The following is a 21879-nucleotide window of genomic DNA, read 5'->3' as shown; positions in this document are numbered from 1 at the left end:
CAGGAAAGTCCTGTAAAAGAAGCACAACCTGCACATGAAACACCACAGACAGCGCTGGCATCAAGGGTTAATGAGTGAGGGTCTGCCCTGACTCTCTGCTTGCAGTTTTTCTTTGCAAGCTCTCGTGAAAATAAATCTATAATGCACACCATATGCAGTTTACGTGGCATTCGGTCTGGATATTTATTTTGAAAGACAAGAGTCTTCACTTGGTTTCACTTGTCACTAAAAAGAGAAAGAAGAGGCGTAAAACAAGCAAAAATGGGAAAACTTTGACCCAAACCCAGGAGAGGTTTAGCAGCAATTCCACAAAGCAGCAGATATAAGTTTCATCCCAGGTATGGCTGTGTGCTTGCTGCGAGCTGTTTGGCACCAGCTGCCTCCAGAGCAGCCCTGGAACACTCATGGCACAAACCCAGCGATGGCCCGAGCCCAGGAGAGGGGCACAAACCCCCGGGAGCTGCTGGAAACAAAAAGGGAACTTGTTGGGAGTTGAGGACTCCACATCCCCTCGGGTCCTCCGACCTCATTTCCAGGGTGTGAGCTGCTCCTTATCCACACCTCCCATCTGTAAGCCCAGCCAGGCCAGAGCAAATCCCGTGTTGATTTAGCAGCATTTTACATTTACTTTGGACTCACGTTGTGCTGGTGTGAATAACTGCATAAGTGTCAGGCAATCAGGGGAGCAAAGATGTGCACGTAATCAAAATAAACCGTACAAAAATCTGGAAAGGAACAGTTCCAAAAAGTCACTCAAATATTTTTGATCTGAAGAAATTAAGTATCTACAGTAAGTCTCAGTCTAGGTGACAGCTGCAGATATTTCTCCTGCAGCCCAGGTCAAAATTTAAAATCTCATCTTTTATTTTCCCCATCAAGCAAAGGATAGTTCATCAGAGTCTGTGTTTGTGGGACTTTTCCACAAAGGGTTTCAGGCAACATAAAATGTTTCTGGCACCATTTTCAGCCGTGTGTCCCAGAGACACTTAACTCTGTACTTAATTCAGGTTTAATAGGCTGCGATTATATTAAATAAATACCAGCTGAACTGATTATTTAATACCCAGTTATAGCTGTTTTAACAGCCATGCAATTGACTGTTACATCTCAATAAACGTATGTTTTTCATCGATCACCTAGTATTTTATTTCACATCCCATAATTTTCCTATATAACTCTATGACACTGAAACCATCGCCGGTGGTTGCCCCAGCTCTCCACGCTGGTCCTGCTGGCATCAGGAATGAGACCAAGAGCTGCTGCATTTCCAGGTGCTGCATTTCCAGGGCCTCCCTGCAGGTTGGGTGACTCCTTCCCACTCCTCCCTGGTGTTCAGGTGATGTAAAATCCCTCCCTGCATCCCTCCCATCCCTGTCCAGCTGCTGCTGCAGGCCGGTAACACAGCTGCATCCCTCCACCCCTGCGCTGGCCTCCCCGCAGGAAGTCAGAGATCATTCTGCTCTCAACAGGCTGTAAAGAGTTTTAAACCTTCAAGAGCCTCTAGAAACGTGTAATCCGGATTTTATCCTTTAAAATTCATAGTTCCTCGCCCACTGATGCTTCCCGACTGATATTTGTGCTCTCCCCTCCTTGCCTGCAGCTCTTCCCGAGGTGTTTGCTCAGCTGAGTGGCATCTTCATCCTGTTGCTGTCAGGTTTTTGGAATGATTATAAGATACATAAATAAGAAATTGCTTCTAAAAGCTGCATCTCTTTGCAGCCCGGTGAGGGGAGTAACAAGCACATTTTATAAAAGCACATTTGCTGATGTCTGACAACTGCACCACAGAATACACACGGTTTGTGTGCAGGGCTGGTTCGCCCCAAGTAATCTCTGCATTTCTCCAAAGACAGTGTCAAAATAAAAATGATGCACGTGCAGATTTAATTACCTGCTGGTGTTGCTATAAACAAAATGAGTTTTTTAAGGGATACATTTTACAAAGGCTTTTAGCTGAGCATCCCCAGAAAGTGCAGGCAAAGCCATTTCCATGTATTATAGCAGTGGAATTTCCATGTTCCAACAGAAATTTCAGGGGGAAACAGCAAATAGCAGGTTGTTTGTCTGATTTGTGTGTGTCACTGTAAGGTCACTGAGCCTGAAAATACAAATGTGATTCAAAAAGTGTCAGGGAAAAGAATAAAAAGATGTTTTGCACTGTTTAGCATTCCCTGTTCTTTCAGAATAAAAAAGACAAACCCCTCTACATTCCTGGCTGTCACAAGCTGCACTTTCCTATTCAGATCCCAGCCCACCAAAGCCAGTAGTTATAAATGCTCAAGAGCCAATAAACACTGCTCAGGGTTTAGCCCTGGAGAAGCCCTATGATAAGGAATAGACAATTCTTTGTTATTACCATACGTAGCCCCCTCCTTAAAATGCCCTGACACGATTTCTCAGGCAATAAATCAGCTTTCTTCTGCTGATGTGCTAAAGCCCATCTACATCCCATAAAAGCTTATTTTTCCCCTCCACATTCAATATCCCGACGATGGCTTTAATCAAAGGCAAGAGCACGTGCATGAGGAGAGAAAATGCAGATCTTGCATTTCTGAGAAATAATTCTTTTTGGAACTTAATACTCCTCTGAGCAAGTGGAAAAGTCCCATCCTCACCCAGCCAACATGATCTTTATTTGCTTTATATTTTCCTGACACAGTCACAGCTCTGCACCGTTCCATCATATGGTAGAGGTATTAATTCACTATTTCCTGCATTATACAATCCCCACTTCCTTTCCAGCTTTCTCACCATAATGATGCTATAATAAAAAACAGAGGTAATAATGAAGTTGGAAAATAGTGTAATTTCTAGCTGGCTGGAATAGAGCAGAGCTCTGGAAGCTGCCTTGCTACTAACTTATTACATGAGGCTTTGAACAGGGTCTGAATGACTACCCATGAACTGCCTGGAGAATCTGCCAACACAGCATTACAGGATCTGCAGAGCAGCACACCAAGGACTGACTCACTGATGGACAGAGCCAGGTAGACCAAAGATTCAGCAGCTGGGGGTTGTGTTCAATTCTGACAGCAAAATTCCCCCAAATGGGGCAGATTTTGGGGTGGGTTGTAGCTGCTGTGTGCTCCAGCACAGTGAGGAGTCCCAGGGGCAGGGATTGCCTCTGCTCCCAAATTCCTCCTGCTGCACCACCTGGGTACTGCCACATCCCTGGCACGAGCTGTGCTCCTCCTGACTGCCCTGGAATAAACAGGATCTGAATCAGGACATTTAAATGAGGTTTTTAATGAGCAATTTGGAGATAACATTTCCTTTCAGCACGCCCAGAGACACACCTTTCCCCGTAAGCTCTGCCCCTCATCTGATTTTCAACACTTCATTCATGCATCCACGACAATTCCTTATGCAGTTGCCTTTTCCCAAAAGAAGTCCTCATGGTATGAAGATGCTGATCTTCTGGCTGCCTGCATCTTCCAGAGCTCCCAACACCAGGAGAAAATGGCATTTCACAAGCTGGATGCTCCTGGGAAATGCAGAAATAGCAAGGAGACAGCTTGGATGCTTTTCTCAACCAAGCAGAAGAAATACCCTCGTGCTCCCACTGCACAGCCCCAGGAGCAAATGTGAGGGAGGAAATGCCATCTCCAGAAATTGTGACAATGACAGCTGCTTGTAACCAGCTAAATCAGGCATGGAGAAGTTTGGAAGGTACCAATGAGCAGCAGACCATGGAGAAAGCTGTCCTCAGTGCCAAGGATGCAGTTTTCAAGGTCTTTGCTCCAAAGGCCCCTCAAGCTGCACCTCTGGGGTCACCCCCATCTTCCATCAGCCCCTTCCAAATGCCTCATTTTATGCCTTTTCCACCATGGGAGAGCAGAGTTCATCAGGACAAGCCTGGCCTTACCCTTCTCCAGGAGAACAGTGGATATGCAGAGGAAAATTTACCTCTTCAGCTCTGCAGAGAGCAGGACAGGAATACAAAATGTGGGATCTCTTTTGTGGACACCAACTGGAGCCTCCCTCCAACGCAGGGGTTACCCCTTCACTACCCATGAGGAAAGGCTGGGCAGAGATGAAGAGGGGACAGGGGCTTTTGCCAAGCTCTGTGAGCTCACACTGAGCAGCCAGACCTGCATCTCATGCAGGGACACAAAACCCTCGTGTGGAAGAAAGCGTGAGAGCAAAACTGAAACAGGAGCCTGCAGCCCAGCCCTGCCCTGCTCCTGCAATTACAGAGAGCTTTGGGGACCATAAACAGCACCCAGCTGGTTGCAGCACAGCCCAGAGCACTTGGGTTTCCGTGTCTGGAGTCTCTGCAAGCTTTGCAAGCAGGGATTTAATGGGGAAACACATTTGCACAGGTGAAGTTGAGCTGCAGCTGGGAGGAAGTGGTGGATGGCTGGATGGACAGAGTGGGATGGATGCGGGGACACTGGATCTCTCATGATCAAAATGCTGCTAACCCTAATTTCTATCTCAGCTGGAATTGAGCTCCTGGGGAGCAGGAGGGCTACAGTGCAAAGAAAAGTGGCATCCTGTATCCCTTCCCCACAATAAAGGGGTGCTGGGTGTCCTGCACTGTTGGAACTCAGTGCATCCCTCCGGATATCCAGAGTTGCCCAGGACCCCACTGGGGAGCTTGGAGACGCTGGCAGGCAGCCCAGAGCACCTGGGGATTTGATTTTGACCCCTGGAGCAAGTTGCCAGCTTTGTATGAGGACATGAAAGTCACAGACGTTTGAATAGTGTAATAATAAAATGATCACAGGGTGAAAATGTAGATTTTAGGATTCTTGGTATAGGGGTTATGGGGACAAGATGGAGCAATCTGGGCATGTCCAGCCTTTCTTCTTCTTCTTCTTGTTCTCCATTTTCTGCAGTGATGTTGGCACTTGGGGATTGGTTTAGAGTAGAAGTGCACTGTCTAACACAGGTGATAGGTATTGGGAATTAAGGGTAAATATGTTATATGCAGTTTGTAGTATAAAAGGACAACACAGAGTGCCTGTGGCTGCCCTGCTGAGCAGAGAGAAAATTTTATAGATAAGAATGAATAAACAACCTCAAGACCGAAAAGTGAAGAGTCCAGACTCGTTCTTCAGCTGTGTGGGCCAAAGCAGAGACACCCTGCACATCTCAGGGCAGCAATTATCAACCAAAACCCGAGACTGCACCCCTCGCCTGGCTGCCAGCACTCTCCACAGCTCTGTGCACCTGCAGAGACAATTCCCCACAGCAGGAGCAGGTCCTGGAGTGCCTCGGCTGCTCCATGCATTGAACAGAAATGCACCCCATCCATCTTCCCTCTGAAGGGAATTTCATGCCACCACTCCTGCTTCTTCATCCAGTGGCTGTCACCTGAAACAGCCAGTGATGCCAAGCACAGCCACAAAGAGAGAGACACTTGCTTGATGCAGCACTGTTCAAAATATGCCCAAACACATGATGGATACAGTGCCTGAGTGTTTTGACCTTCAAACCTCTCCCTCAGCTTTTCCACAGTCTGCAGTCAGATATGATGGTTGTTTCATTTATTTGGGATGTGTGGGCAGAGATAGGTGTCTGTTGACTGATGGTATCAGGCTGCATAATTTGCTTTTAATTTATATCTGTCCTCCCCAAGTGTCTAGTGGGGAGAATAAAATAGATCTGAGGATAAAAACAATGGCTTTGGGGCGGGAGGGATGCATGGAACACACAGTCCTCCTCTCCCCACACACGTCAGCCTCTGCTGAACACCTGAGCAGACATCAACAGCTCCCGTGGGCTTCAAACTATCATGTGAGCTAGGAAATTATGCCCACAAGGACACAGCACAGGGCATCTTGGAAAGGTGAGAGCAGCTGGTGGGACTGCCCAGCACCTGTGCCACCACACGGGACTGGCATTGGTCTGGAACTCATTCTTCAGGTTGGCCTGGAACTCATTCTCAAGACAATCTTTTTGAGACTTTAATTAAGACAACAATCTCTTCGTTTGTTGTTTCATTTACAGCTCCTTCTACTCTGCAAACACGAGAGCAGCTTGTGTTTGCAGGGGCTGGCAGAATGTGTTAATTAATCCTGAGATGCTGAGAATTCTCTCAGCCTTTGTAGTCACACCTGACCTCTGCATCTGCAGGAGAGCATTTTAATGCACTTATCACCAGATTCCATTGCAGCCATACCCAGCCATCCTGCCTTGGCTTGGCCCTCTGGAAGCAGGCAGATGCCATCTCTGCCCCCTAATCTACCCACACCCGCCAGCAGCTCACCTTTGTCCACATGGGGGGAAGGACACACTCACTGCTGCTAAATTCAAGCACAAGGGTAAAGGATCTCTGTTGGTCCCTGCCAGCATCCCTGCCTGCTCACAGGGAAAGTACCTGTGTCCTTTGCAGCCCAAGACATCCTTATATGACAGTTGTGATCAGCTGACTCTTTACTTTCTCTATAAAACATGTACCCAGATTTAAATTGTCCCTGTGCACAAAGCAGCACTGGTGCATTTAACCCCCCTGGACTCCCCTCTTTGCCATTCGAGGTTTTCCTGGACTCAGGCAAGAGCCCTTAATCATTCACACACTGAATTAACTTGTCTGAATCCAGTGAAGATGAGGAGCCAGTATGTAAAAATGCTCCATGTAAGCCAAATGTTCATCCAGTTTGATTTGTTTTTAATGCCTCAGCTCACGTCAAGTCTCAGCTGGGATCTGACTGCTTATTTCCACTGACTGGGGTAAACCCAAATATCTCAAAGAGTCAGGGAGAAACATTCAAAATCATTTTAATAAGAGTGCTGGTCACTCCCAGCTCTAATGCTCACATTGGAAGGAAGGAGCTCTTTTTCTTATTTATCTCTCACTGTTTGCAACCTGGTCCTGCAAGAAAAGCATGGCCAGCAAGGAAAAAATATCCATCCCAACATCTGAACCTCTCCATGCCTTTGATACCTGACTTGACTCATTGCCTCATTGCAAAGCACAGCAAGAGCAAAACTGAAGGGGAGTCTGAGATCAGCAGAGAATTTGAGCTCCAGAAAGTAACAGCTGCTTAGAAATAAAGCTATCTGGAAGTAAAGTGAAGTAATTTAGCAGTCAAACAACATAAAGAAAGAAAAGTAAGATCCAGAGTGGGATCAGAACCTTTTGAATGTCCATCAGAATTTGAATCCTGATCCAGCAGGTGGATGAGCCATCCAAGGGATGTGGTTCTGTGAGAGGGTGAGCAGTCCCAGAAGCCAGGACAATGCTCAGACAGAGAACAAATCTGTCATTTCAGCAGAGCTAGACAGAAAGTCACATTTGGTCATATAGAAATGATCTCTTTTACCCTTGCACTTGGTGAATGTTGGATCCCAGCAGTGGGTGAAGGACCCCCACGCTTTCAGGTTTGCTCCATACACAAGTGATTCTCAGGAGAGCTACCAGAGAAATTCATCCACTTTCAAGGCCAGACTCATTGACCATGCACAAGATCAGTCCCCACACTTGTGTTCCAGGAGAAGACAGTTAATCTCAGGTACACCAAACACACCAGAGGCTCATCCCTCCACCAGCACAAACCTCCATGGGCTTGGTGACCCTGCCTTGATGTCCTGTGCCAGCTCAGACCTTACACATCCCACTGTGGGTGCTCCCAGCAGACCTGCACGATGGATACAGACAGCCTGGAGCCATCCAGTGTGAGCACAGATCTGAATTTGGGGCTCTGGGCTTTTGAACCCACCCATCTGTCCATGCAGGCACCCCACAGGGCCTCAGTGAGATTTTCCTGCTCTGCAGGAAGCAGGGACCACCATGGCTGTCCAGCAGACACGACCCACTGGTGCTATTTTAACTTTAGGTATTTCTTTTCCCTCCACGGAAGGAAAAAAACAAATACAAGACCTTTTGCACCTGGTGAGGAAGGGCTGTTTGTTTAGACAGCCAAATGAAGTCATCGCTGAGACACGATGCCCTCACACCCCCTTCAATACTCACTTGCCAGAAACCATAATGGAGTGAAATGACCCATCACCATCCACAGCTGTCTGATACAGCCAGGAATGTTTCTGCCTCCTCCTCAGCCTCCTCCAACCACACAAAAGCCAAACTTATCTTATTGCCACTAAGCACAAACAAAAAAGTCATCTCCCTAGAATGAAAAGGAGGTGGAAATTGCTGCACAACCAATTTTTCCTGCAGATTGCCCTGTGAACCTTCTAATGAAGGCTGCAGCACTCGAGCCTGCCCTGCCCTAGGGTCTGGCCAAAGCATTACACTGACCCCTAGCCCAAGCAAAATTGTCCTAAAGAAGCTCCACTCTCCTCAAGACAAATGGAAGACTAAGCATTTTTAATTTGCATTTTAAAACAAAGGCTGCTAATATCCAGACCATTAACTTGGCAGTGAGGCTTTCACTGCAAAACTTGTTACCCAGTGTGTGCTTTGTTGTCACTAAGGTGTATTAAACACTATTAATTGTGCTGCCTTGCTATTATGCTGTTTGGAGACTTGCCACAAGCCCTCTTCCGCCCAACCTGTATTATGCTGTGAACCTTGGAGGCATTTTAAACATCTCCTGCAAAATTCATGAATGTGAAAAGGAGCCTGTCGATGCTTCCAACATCTTGAGGGGCTGGGGAGCCTTCCTGAAGCCCAGCTCAGTTCAGGGCTCATCCTTGGCAGCCACTACATCTCAATCCAAGCAGCCCAGCCCCATCCCAAGCCCTGACTGTTACCAAGGTCCATATGCACCTTCCTTCTAATGAATCCAGGCTTAGGGACATCTCATGCATTATTTACCGAGGGGTGCTTATTATGATTGCAGTGATTTAAGGCAGTTTGTTACAGGCACAGCTCTGAGTGATTGCGATCAATAGAAGAAACAAGAGCGAGCCAATCTGCATGGAACAGCAGCCCCGGTCCTCAGGGGCTGTGTCTGCCTGTTAACCCTTCCCAACCTGGCACAAAAGACAGACACAAAGAGCTGCTTCCCTCCCTCTTGCTCTCCCCACTCGGTTCAGGGGGTTCTGCAGCTGCTCCAGCTGTTTTTTAGGCAGGATCCCAGGTGCTGGCACAACATTCCTCATGGTATTTAAGGTGCACCTTGGATGTGGCCGTACTCCATCATCAGCATAGATCATGCCCCTCCTTGAGGCCCCACATATAAAACCTCAATATCTTTGCCCAGACACCAATTTAGAAACAGTGGCTAAGTTGTTTCTAGCAATTTCTAGTTGAGTTGCTAGAATTCTAGCTAGAATTCAATTCTAGCAATTGAGATCCCAGGCTGAAGCCCTGGGGATGGCTAAGGCAGCAGGTATGAAGCAATTACTGCAGACAGGTAGCTGGACACTGATGCTGCCTGCCTGAAAGGTGGTGGGATCTCCCTCAGCTAGAAAGTAGAGTAGTTTTGTGACTTTCCGAGTTTACAGACTGAGAGGTCAAAACTCTTTGCACCTGATACCTCCTAATGCACAGAATTATGGTTCAGCCTTTGCTCTGTGCACCCTGGGAGCTGGAGCAGATCCCTGGGCCAGCCAAGGTGACCCAGAGATGTTGCTGCCATGTCCCACCACAGCAGCACGAGGTCCCAAATGCCAGAAACTCCCTCCCTGTAGCACAGGGAGCAGGTAACTGAGACCTCTGGGCAGGGCTGGGGTGTGGTTTAAGGACAACCAATAAACACTGCTGTGTGTTTATCCAAAACTGCTCACACCAGGTGACTCTGGAGGTGTCCTTCCACACTGAGGACACCACTGGACTCAGCTCCCTTCACTTCTCCATCGGACCCAGCACAGGGGAAATATATTCATTACTTCCAAGGGGAAGCAAACAGGATGTCTGGACAAAGCACCAAATAAAAGGCTAATGACACAAATGGATATTTAATACAATGACTTCCTCTGATTATCCTATAAGGAAACACTTCAAATGCTGTCCATTTTCTACATCCTGCATCACTGCAACGTGCTTCAGAGGCTGGCAGGGAGTTTTCCACACCCCACACTGCTCAGGTGCCCTTACCTGCCTGCTGCAGACAGTTTGGTACATCATGTACAGCCCGGGGGGCTCTGCCAAGCAGCAGGATGGGAGCATTCTTCCCTCTCACCATCAGTGCTCGGCATCCCCAGCACAGTGAGAAGGGTGACAAGGCACTGATAACCTTACAAAGAAATCCCCAGTGATGCAGAGGAGACCAGAGTTACCTTTCCCCCTGTTCTCTATCCCTGGGATGGGCAGCAGAGCACCAGGAGCTGGGGATAACACTGCCCTGCCCGCGTTCAGCCCCCAGCCTGGCTCTCCAAAGGTCTGTGCCACAGCCTGAGCCATGCCCAGGGCACCTCTGTGCTGGGGGATCACTGAGCAAACAGAGTTTATCCCAAATCCCTGCTTAGATTGAAGCAAGGCAGGATTTCATTAGCACGGCACTTGTTCTGCTGCTGCTGCGATCTCTGGAGAACACACAACTGAAGCCTTTTGCTTCATAGCAACTGGAAGGAAGAGACAAGAACAAAGTAGTTCAGTTAAAAAAAAAAAAAAAAAATTGTTTCCAGAGTCACCGTGACCCTATGATTGCTTTGGGTTAAACTAAATCCAACCCAATTGGCTAAGAGGCCACAGACATCAATATGTAGGATTAAGCTTAGATTTCTTTTTGCTGGTGAGAGAAGCCTGAAAAATTTCTCTGTAGAAATTACCTTTCATTTCTCTGCAATTTTTGATGTGAAAAATTCAAGTGAGAGTTGAGCTTTATATGGTTACTAAATAGCAAAATAATGACACCATTAGGAACACAAAGCTGAATGCAGAAAGTTCCTTTCTAGTTTAAACTCATAGGTTTTGTTAACAGTTATTTCATTCCAGTGTCTGGCCAGCACTTTGTTTAAAAGAGGTCTTTGTTAATATTTTGATTAAGTTAATAAACATTATTAGGCAAACTTGCCTCTACACAGCTAAGGAAGACCTCCTAGCAAAACCAGAAGAAAAGATTTAACAGTCCTAGAAATTCTAAGATAAGGAAATACACAGGAAAAACAAAAAGGAAATTCCCTCAACATCAGTAGTCTTTAACCATCCCAGCAAAATTAAATACATAAATTAAATGAAGTCTAATTAAACAGCAAATTTTATTACAGGCTATTTTCAAGGCACTGTTCTTCCAATAAAGGAAATCTATAGTCTGGGGAGGAAAAGGAATACTTTCTTATGTCTTTTGAAGTCTGACTTTCTTCCAGCAATTTATACACTGTTTGCTGGGATAATTCCACTGGAAAAAAAAATGAAAAGGAAGAACCAAACAAAACTAAAACCCCTTTTTCATTTCTCAGCAACATCCTTGGGATATAACTTGCTTTCCTGATGCAATAAAGAGAGTTGTGCCCAATACAGCCATTGCTGGTAGTAATCAGACTCTGGTATCTGTCTACATGGTGTGAATTATAGTTATTTCTGTAGCAGTGATGCAATAGCAGCTTTCTACCCATCTTGAGTTGTTCCTAAGCTCAAGGGAAAGAGTTCATTCAATCCCATCTTTGCTGTACAGCTGCTTTAGGAAAGAAGCCAGTTAATGTTCCATCCCAGGCCAAGAAAAATAATTTTTAAGGATGAGATAAGACAGAATTTGATCCTGTATTTACAGCCCCCATTGCAACAAAGGCCCAGGCAGCAGACCTGTGGGAAAGCCTCTCAGTCTCACAGAGCATCAGTGGCACCAAGAAATGTTTGCCCCAGAGCAATGCTCCTCCCAAACACCTTTCTGGAGCAGCACAAGGGATTAACCAGTCTCATTATTTGATAGCTCAAAGCTCCCTATTGATTCCCAACTACTGCTGACACTAAGGAATCACAATTAACTGTGGTCAGTCTTCCTGCTGGGACAAAGCTGCAGGCAGAGCTGCGCTCCCATCACCTGCTCACACAGCCTGACACCAACAGAGAAATCAAGGTGCAAAATCAGGAAAACACCTTCAACCAGATTCAAGGCCATCTCTGTTTTCTCCCATAGGAGCCCTGGGCTCCAGGCTGGGAACAAGCCCCTGTTGGCTCACAAAGGAGCTTTTCCCCAGGCAGCAGCTGATGCTCAGCACAGACCCAGGCACCTCCAGCTCACACGGCCATACACCAACAGAGAAATCAAGGTGCAAAATCAGAAGAACACCTTCAACCAGATTCAAGGCCACCTCCTTCTTCTCCCACAGGCTCCATCACCCCCTCCAGCCTGGGAACAAGCCCCTGTTGGCTCACAAAGGAGCTTTTCCCCAGAGGCAGCAGCTGATGCTCAGCACGGACCCAGGCACCTCCAGCTGCTGGCGGCTGGCTCGGCACAGGAGGGGAAGAGTCACTGGGGCTCAGCAGCAAGATGGGACCTGCCCTTCTCCAGCTGCATCCGTTGTGCTCTTGGGGCTGGGCCAGGCTCGAGACAGAGGATCTGACGGGGTGGAAAAGGAAATTCTGTGCATTCCTCATCCGGAGCCTACACGCCAAGTGAAATGCAGCCACGGAGTGCTCGTCTGAGGGTTGGGAGAGCTGCAGAAATTGCAGTGGTTTAGAGCACTGCTGTGGAGCTGGGCCCAGAGGAACCAGGCTGCTTGGGGGATGAAATCATTAGCCTTTCAGTTGTACTGCTGCAACAGGTGAAATATCAGGAGGAATGTAAATCCCGGGATACACCCTTCAAATATTGAGTTCTGGCTTAGGAAAAACACCTGCCCCAAAATGTTCTGAGCATGTGATTTTAATTTTCTATGACCTTTTTACATCTCTCCTTAGCCAGGCACAAAAATATCCTCCTCAGAAGAATTTCTGCCTGGAAATGATGGTCCTTTTTCCCCAAGTCCTTTTAAAGGGTAGAAAATGACTTGTCTTCCAGAAATATGCTGCTATGAACAAGCAGTGCATGAACTGCCTGTTGGGGGGAAGGAAAAAAAATTCCTGTTCTGCATGAGGAATTCTCTCAATGCTCATCCATGCCCATCCCAGCTATATTCTGAGCAACCTGATCTCATGGAAGGTGGCCCTGCCCATGGTGGTGGGGCTGGAAGTGGATGGTCTTTAAGGTCCCTTCCAATTCAAATCATTCTGTGATTCTATCCTAACAAATATAACTGTAATGAAATTAAAACACAACAGCAGGAAAATCCAATATAAATGTGTGTGACCTTGCTAATTAACAGTTGAAAGCATCAGCCCTTGGTTGCCTTCTGCCTCCTACCAGTGCATTATTAACTTTGTAAATGGAAATCTCCCAGGAGCAGAGTCACGGCATGGTGATAAATGCCCTTTAGTGCCCCAGAGGGTTTTGGGAGGGACTGTACTCCATCCCCACAAGAACACCAGCTCCTTTTCATCCCCTAAAGCACTGTGTGGTTTGCTGGGTTGCTCCAGATCCAGTCACATCCCCTCAAGGACTGTTTACCCCAGGTAATTCTGGTCCCATGGTGTAGCTGGGGATCTGCAGGGATGAAGAACATAAAAACCACACAAATATGTTCCTTTTATAAGAAATGTTGGAGAAGGGTCTGTTCAATATTCATGTCCAGGAGTGCCTGTTCAAGTATCCCATAGACTAAATGATCCTTGTGGGTCCTTTCCAGCTCAGGACATTCTAATATTCTATGTGCACTCAAACCTTCAAAACTGCCAGCATGGGGGATCTGGAGCCAGCAACACTCATGCCTTGGGGACGGAAGACTCATCCCCCCTAAAACATAACCTGTGCCTTCCCACCCCATCCTGGCAGCCAAAATATCAGCCAGAACCACTTCAGCACCTCACCCACTCCATCCAAGGCTGCTGCTTTGATGGGCCAACAGCTCTGGTCCAGGATGGCTTGGACAGAGCTCCCAGCCAGGTTTGGGTCCAGGCATTTCTGGCAAATGTACCTCTGATTCAACAGCTACACCGGGTTTGGAGACCTGGCTTTTGAAAAGAGCTCAGCTGAAATCCCTAGGGAACAGAATGGAGAAAGGTGCCAACAGCCAAAGGGAAACAAATTGCTCAAAGGCTCTTCCAGGAAGCTGGATCACGCTCTATTGGCATTGGCCACACAATGTTTTCTTCACCACAAAAACAAATGTTCCTGCCACTGCTACCACTAATTTCACTCCAGCTCTGGAAAAACACTCCTGTCTTTGTAAATCTGCTTCCTGAAAGGGTTCATAAGCCTCCCATTTGTACCATTCAGTGTGGGACTCACTCCAGGTGTGTGGCCCAGGTGCACTCAGTGGTCACCTCTGGTTGTGGCTGTGTCACACCTGCTTGGAGGAAGGTGCAACCCTCTTTGGACACCTCTCCATTACTGTGAGCAGGAAGGAGGATGACCTTCAGGATGGAGAAGCCAAGAAAAGCAAAATGTGAGGCATCGTTATTAGGGAACTCTCCAGAGCTCTTGGTACCATACCCACAAAATTTGAAGTGCCTAGAAATATAGATGTGTACTTCACACTTCTGGTGTACTAGAGGTATAAATTGTCCCCAAGCAGCTGATCTAAAATCACTTCTGCTCCCACATGAGGAACAGTTTCAGGCTGAGATGACTGACTCGAGCAGGTCAAGCTGGGGGCACTGGCCCCACAAGGGAAATGGGTCACAGATCAAACATGCAGGAGGTTTGAGGTGGGGATGTCACTGACACTGTCCATCAAAGGGCTCAGTTAACAGCTGTACCTGCTGCCAGCAGCAATGTAACAATGCTGCCTGAATGGCTTTTGGGCTTTTGGTGGATGCTTCTTTCAGCTGGATTTGTTACTCTCAACATCCTTCCTAAACCATGCCATCAGTGCTCTCTACAAACTGAAGAAAAAGTCTCCTTTCAGGGTTGATTTCTGCCAAAACTGCTCAAACTCAAATTCACATTCCTCTAGCCAAAATGGCCAATGAAAAACTTTGGCATAAATATCAGTAGCAACTTGTATTTCTTGGGTAGAGCAGAAACCTCCCAAGGCAGGATAACCTACATGCCTGTGGGTGCAGCAGATGGAGCTTGTGCTGAGCTGGCACAGGGCTTGCTCTCTTGTTGAAGGACAAGTGACACCAGATCCGCAGCTTTTCTTCCACATTTCTTCACAGGAAACAGTTGGGCTCCAGGAACAGCCTTGCAGCACATGTGCTGGGGGTAAACAACTGCACTGCTTCTAAAACAGTGCAAACATGGGCCAAAATCCTTGCCCTAAAAGGGTTTTTCCAGCCTTGTGTCCTGCGGTCCTGTTACTTTGACCTTGCCTTTCTAACATTAACACATACCACACATTTTTCAAAAAGCAACCAGCAAAATGAGATATTTCACTGCATCTGATCCTCCCAGGGAGGGATGAGAACAAAACCTCCTAATGCACGTTAATCCCATCACCAGAGCACTGCTGAAAGATGACTGATACTTGGGACAGGAGCAAGGGATAGGAAAGCCCATATCAAGGCTCCCACATCCCACCCCAGCAGTGGCTGCCTATCAGTGGATGGGGAAAATATTCTCAAATATAATTTTTTCCGGCATAAATAAGTCTGCAGCAAGGCTCACAAAGCAGGCAGCAGGCTCTGCAATCTGCCTGTGTAAGGTGTTGCATCAGGCAAGGGGTGGCCTGGCAGTTTTTGGGTGATGGGAAGCAAACCTCACTGGGATTTTTGGGTGATGGGAAGCAAACCTCACTGGGTTTTTTAGATGATGGGAAGCAAACCTCACTGGGTTTTTGGGTGATGGGAGGCAAACCTCACTGCTCTGCTCTATTTTGGGTCAAATCCCCGCCTCAGCAGGAACCCTTGTGTGTCCATCTCAGAAAAACCCAGAACAAGACAATTTGCATCCATGGGACTCTCAGCCACTGGTCTGGGGGAGAAGAAAGCCTCTGGCAAATCCATTGAAATACAAAGAGAGCCTGGATGAAGGGTGAGACCTTCAACAGGAGGAAGGGAGAGTCAAGCAGCAATTTCCATCCCGGGGCCAGGGCAGGTGGCAGCAGCAGCAGCCGGGCTGAGCACAGACTTGTTCTCATTTTTGTCCTTTGACCTTCTCCCCTCAGCAGCTGAGCCTTGTTTACTGGCATTTCAGCAGCCCATCTCCTGTTTCCATTAACCCTCGGAGAGGTGGGAGGCACAGAAAGGAATGGGTTTGCACACTGGGTGGTTGGTGCTCAGTGTGAAGGACAGTGAGCTGCCCTCAGGACACAACACAGGCACAGATTTATCCATGGGGGAAGCACAGGGACAGCAGCCTGGCATGGGCTTGCTGCTTTGCCTGGTCCACAGCACGCTGGGAGAGGCACAGCAGTTCTGAGGGCTCTGGAGCCACCAGCTCTGCCTGTGATGCTGCACATCTGGGGGGCTTCACTCTTCTGACAATTAGACAGACAGTGTCAAAACCAGCCCTGCTTTGCCCTCAGGCTGTGTTTATTCAGCACAGAGATGAGACATTTCCAGCATTCCTCCACCAAGCCTGACCTTGTAAGAGAATAAAATCTGAAGGATCTGTCCCCTGCAAATGACACCGTGGAGACTTCAATGGCTCCTGAGCAGCCATGCCCCATGGGTTAAATCCAAGAGTTTAACAGAAAAACAAAGGGAAAATATTGCCTTGCTGACACTGAGAGCCACTGAATGCAACTGATCTGAGCCACTTCTGGCCAAACAGATCCGAGATTAAAGTTAGCTGCTACAGCGAGGAAGGCACATCGCTCACTCTCCCTCTCGATAACACTGCAGTTGCCACAGCATGGCTGGTACCTGGGTTATAGTTCAGGATTTTTTGTGGGGACAGTCCTGGGACAGTCCTGGGCCATCCTGGCTATGAGCCAGACCAGTGAATGCCTGATTTATTAATGTTCCAGGGAGCACATGTCCAGGAAAAGCCCTCCCAAGTCTTCACATTTTCAGTGCATAGTGAGAAATAAGCTCTGTTTCCCTGCAAAATCATTGAGGTTTAGTTTGGGGGTATTTATGTTTATCGATTTTTGCTTATCTCTTCTCTTTTCCCTTTCTCTTTATGGAATCTATTGGTAGCAACAAAGAAGAAATTTCATCTGTGCACCACTGCCAACTGCAGGGCATCAGCCCTTGGTTTGGAGAAACCCCACAACCACTCTCCAAGATAAATGCTGATTTTAATGACAAGCTGTCATGCAGTTCTTCAGGATGGACAGACAGACAGACTGAATCTCCTTCCACTCCTGAAGTGTTTCAGCCAGGCCACAGTCAGCCAGCCTGGCTTAGCTGTAGGTTTATTTGCCTTACAGGGATGGTGAAGGGCACAGATTGATCATTATTCCTGCAAGCACAGGCTCCCCACCCTGTGCCTGGGAATTAACACATGGCACAAAGAACAAATTGAGGATTACAAGGACCCCTCAGTCCCTGCAGTGTCCTGCTCTGCTGCTGGCCCTGGGGACTGAAGGCTCCCCTTGCCTTTGTCTGATCCAAACTTGGGCAGGTGGCAGCCCCTGGCTGGACTAGACACCCTGCAAGCATCAGGGTGCTGATGAATATCCATCTAATTAGAATTAGGGATTCTCCAGACCAGCCCTTGGACTGCAGAAATTAGCTAGTTTATTCCAATAAAGATGCTAATACCGGGGGCTTTGTGAAGGGCAAGAAATTCCCATTGTCATTCAGAAGCAATTTGTAGCGGATTTGAAGCCTTTGAAAAGGTGACGTGCTGGTGGCTGGGTTTGTATAATACCCATCCCTGAAACTCACAGCTGAGCATTCTTCCCCTCCATATGCTGCAGTGCTGCCCAATTTGTATTCCCCGTTGTATTCCCTCGGTGAGGAGGCACTGGAGCAGAGCAGGGAGTGAGAGGGGGTCAGTGGCAGTGGCACAGGGGAGGGTGATGTTCCAGGGATGGGGGGACATCAGCCCTGCACTGTGGGGCAGAAGGGTTTGTGTAATTTCAAACTTGGCTGCATAGCCTGAAAGGGGAAGAAAGGTCTAAGGTGCCTCCAGATATTTGTATTTATTATTTAATGTTTCTTTGGAGTCCTCATGCCATTTTGGTGGTATTGAGACCCTCCACACTGCTCCTTTGCTTTTGGAGCTCAGATCTTCATTAATCTTTATTTCTAGTGATTGATGTTGAACACTGTCTTTCCAGAACAATCCCGAAATCCTTGGCTGAACTTTTCAATTTAATTTAATTTTACCTCACCACTCACTCTCCAGATGTGGCCTTCCGAACTGGAGACTCTTGTGGTGGTGTCCTGCATGGAACTGAATTATCTGGGGAGGCCTAAGCTCTCCAGATTGCTTGGCAGGTGACTTTTTCCTCACCTTGTAGCCAGACTTGCCTCTAACGCACCAGTGTCTGCAGCAAACCTAATCAGCACTTTAGGAACAAAGCACTTGTGCAAACTGCAACCTAAACTCACATAAAACCCTAATGCCTCCCTAAGCTCCTCTTGGTGGATCGCTCAAGGAGACATAACGATGTCAAAATGTTTCTCTAACAGCTGCCTGGAAACGGAGGTGCAGCTCTGCAGCACAGCAAAGGACTATTTTTGTGGAGAGGGCATCCTCTTGCCACTGACCTTCCATCCTCTGCTCTTTCCATCTCGTGACATGGAGTCAAGGAGTGACAGCAGAAGCCGTGAGCAGCTGGGGCTGCTCTCCAGAAGCCCAGATGCACTTGACTCCTGTCCATCTCCCTGTCTCTGCAGCTTTATCCATGCACAGCCTGGCACTGAGTCTCACATTTGCTGTGGGTTGCGTTGCTCTGTTAAGTCCATTAAGTGCCAGGGCTTGCTCTACTGTAAATGTCACCCCAAGGCTCTCAGTCAGGTATTTCAACTCGTGCCTAAATTTAAACGCAGCATGGCCATGCTGAACCCAGGGGACTACTCCCATGCCTGCTGCAAATTCTTTAAGGTCAGACAGTTTAGAAGCACAGGTGAGGGAGGAGAAATATTTCCACCTGCTCAGGATCCTGCCTTTGCCCGTGGGCCATGGCCCTGCTTAGGAGAGGACAACACTGCCCAGGTCAGAGCCCATAAATGCTCACTTTCAGCCACAGTGAAGGGCTTCACATCTCTAGGAATGAGACAATCAGCAGCTGCAACTGAACCAATACCAGGTTTTGATGCTCGAAGCAAGCATCAGTTTAAAAGTAATAGGTAGAAGAATATTAATAAATAGCTGCCTAGGCAAAAAGGAGGTTTGGTCCCCAGCCAGGGCAGCTGATGCATCTGTGGGATGTTGTTGGCTGTGCAGCCTGGCTTGCCATGGGTCCCTTGTGCGACCAGAGCACAGATGAGGATCAAACAGGGTAGGAGAGCAGTCTTGGCTGAGCTCAACTTAGTACTCTGAAATAAGCTAAATTCAGCTCTGAAACCCCCTGAGTAGGGATTACAGAATCTGTTTGTGATCACAAAGTGCTACATAATTGTAACTGAACACTTCTTTTCTTATCTTATTTGCAATGTTAATATGAACTTTAATTAAAAGGAGGGGAAAAAATGTTTCTCAGACATTTTGGCCAGCACTGAAGCAATGCTTTACATTATCTACCCAGAAAGAATAGCTTCACTAGCACAATAATTTTTTTTTAACCTCTTGAAAAACGGAGCAAAGATAGTATTTTATTTTTGGCTTCCAGCTAGCTTAATTTTCTATGTGGGGCTCAGAACTGGGGAATTTTCTCTGGTTCTGGATGAGGATGGGGCCGTGGTACCTTCCTCCTAAATGCAACAGGGAAAGGAGAAAGGAATCAGTATCACCAAAATGTCCAAAATAGGTCAGTCAGGCTCAAGCGAAGAAAAAGTGTAAAGATCGGGACAGAGACCCAGCAGCACATGGTCACAACACCCCCACACTGAAACTTCCACAGGGAAAAGGGGAAAGGAAAGGTTACTGTGCTCCAGGAAGCAAAAGCTTGGCCTGACAGTCCATCCCTCACTCCAGTCTGGTGATGTCCACATCCTTCCCATGGTGAAGAAACCCCACCAGACACCCCACAGGTGTGACCTGTGAGTGTAGGTGTTGGTAGCTTTGTGCACTGGAAGGATGAACACATCCCCCTGCTCCCCAGCTCCTCCTCTCCTCAGCAGCTCCAGCTTTAGCTCTGCAGCTCAGGCTCTTTGGGCCCCCATTTTAGTGCACTGAATGCAGGAGAGGGACTGGAAGGAAGAATGCCCTCCCTTGGGGACACAGGTTTCCCAGTGCCACCCTCAGCCCTACCAACACAGCTGGGTTGTCACCTCCTGAGTGGTGCCATTGTTCCTGCCTCCAAAATAAAACAGACACAGGAGGCGTTTCCACCCAAAGAAAACCAGTTTCCACTGGTGACTTCTTCCCCCCTTGCTCGAGAATCCTCCCTCCCTTTCAGGGCCCCCGTAGCTTTCCTTTGTGCCTCTTCCAGGATGAAAAGAGGTAGTCATTGATTGTATTAATAATTCAGGGCCTAATCTCACAGACGGGTGTTCACAGCCCGTGAGGTGGCAATCTTTCATCTCGAGATCAGGATCAGCCAGATCTTTTAGAGGTCAAGGAAGATAGCTGCAGCATGGAAAATGTCTTCAAAATAATAGGTTTAGGCAATCCTCATGCATGGATGGAAATGGCAGATGAAAAGCTCGTGTGTCTCATGGCCTCAGTTGCACCTGCATGTCAGCCTGGTAATGCCCAAAAACTACTGAAGATGATTTCCATCAGTGTCAGTGAGCTGTGATCTCTGCCACATATTTCATGGCACGGGGGCTGGAACTGGATGATCTTTAAGGTCCCTTCCAGCCCAAACCATTCTATGATTCTACGACATATCCCAACCCATCAATATTCCCTGGGTCACCTGAGTCCTCCTGCTTCTCAGGACAGCCACCTGCCTCCTGATAATGGGTCTCATGCTCCTCTCCTCCCATGGCCAAGCTCCTCCTTTAACTGCCTGTTCACTCACGTTGTCTTAATCATACTTGGAAGGACAAACTCTACTGGTGCTGTTTGCTTTGTTTGGTTTGTGGCCAGGAAGGTCCCTGCACAGGCAGAGCGGCAAATTCATATCCAGGGCTAATAAGCTGCTCACGGGCCCTAAACTGGGGATTCACCAGACAAGCAAAGAAATGGGAAATCTGAATATGCTGGATCTAATTTTAACCTGATTTAAACCTTGGGGACCAAATTTTACATCAGTACTCCTGGAGTTTCCCTGCAAGGACAATGAAGGCCTTCTCTTGCCCCAGGACCTGCGGTGATCCTCACCACTGCCCTGCCAGCTGGGTGCTGCTGTCACCACCGGAGCTGAGCTCCCCACAGGGTGCCCATGCAGGGCCGTTGCTGCTCTTACACCTCGCAGGGAGTTTATGGAGGAAATGGCAAGGTCAAAGACACGCACCTTGCACCTGGAACTGGAGGTGCCAACTCCTGTTGTGATGCCAAACATTAACGGGCGCGCCGATAAGAGCCGGGGGAAGAGGCCAGCGGAGACTTCTGAGAGTTCCCACGAATGCAGCTGTGCCTTGGTGGAGCCTCCCCACTCTGGGGCTCCTGGTTCCCAACAGGATCCGGGCCCAGCACCAATTTGCTGCCGCCGCAATGCTCTGCTGCTGTTACCAAGGCACCTCAGCGCCCCGTGCATTAGCATTCTTCTGTCTTGTGCTTTGTCTTCTCAGGGAAGCCCTTCCCCAGCCCAGCCAGGGCTGCTGTGGTGGCGGTGGCAGTGCCCCCCAGCCAGCAGGGGCACAGTCCCCCAGAGCTGGGATTAGTAACGCTCCAGTGTACAGTATTTTACAGCCTGGGACTCGCGCCCGACCCACTGTGCACACCTGCAGGAAGGCCTGGCCTTGCCATCGCTTCTCCCCCCTCCTCTTTGTCTGCTGCATTCACTTGGGCTCCTCTGAACAAGCAGCTTACCTTCTCCCAGGCAGGGGCTGTGCCTGGTTTCCTGTCTGTGCAGCATCCCAAGCCTGACAGAAGCTGCCCTGTCTCTGCTGTGGTGTCCAGACACCAGAGTGTCCAGAGCTGAGGACTGATTTGCAAATAA

Source organism: Melospiza melodia, chromosome 15, assembly GCF_035770615.1.
Source record: "Melospiza melodia melodia isolate bMelMel2 chromosome 15, bMelMel2.pri, whole genome shotgun sequence".
NCBI classification, from domain to species: domain Eukaryota; kingdom Metazoa; phylum Chordata; class Aves; order Passeriformes; family Passerellidae; genus Melospiza; species Melospiza melodia.
Note: the sequence above shows the minus strand (reverse complement) of the source record.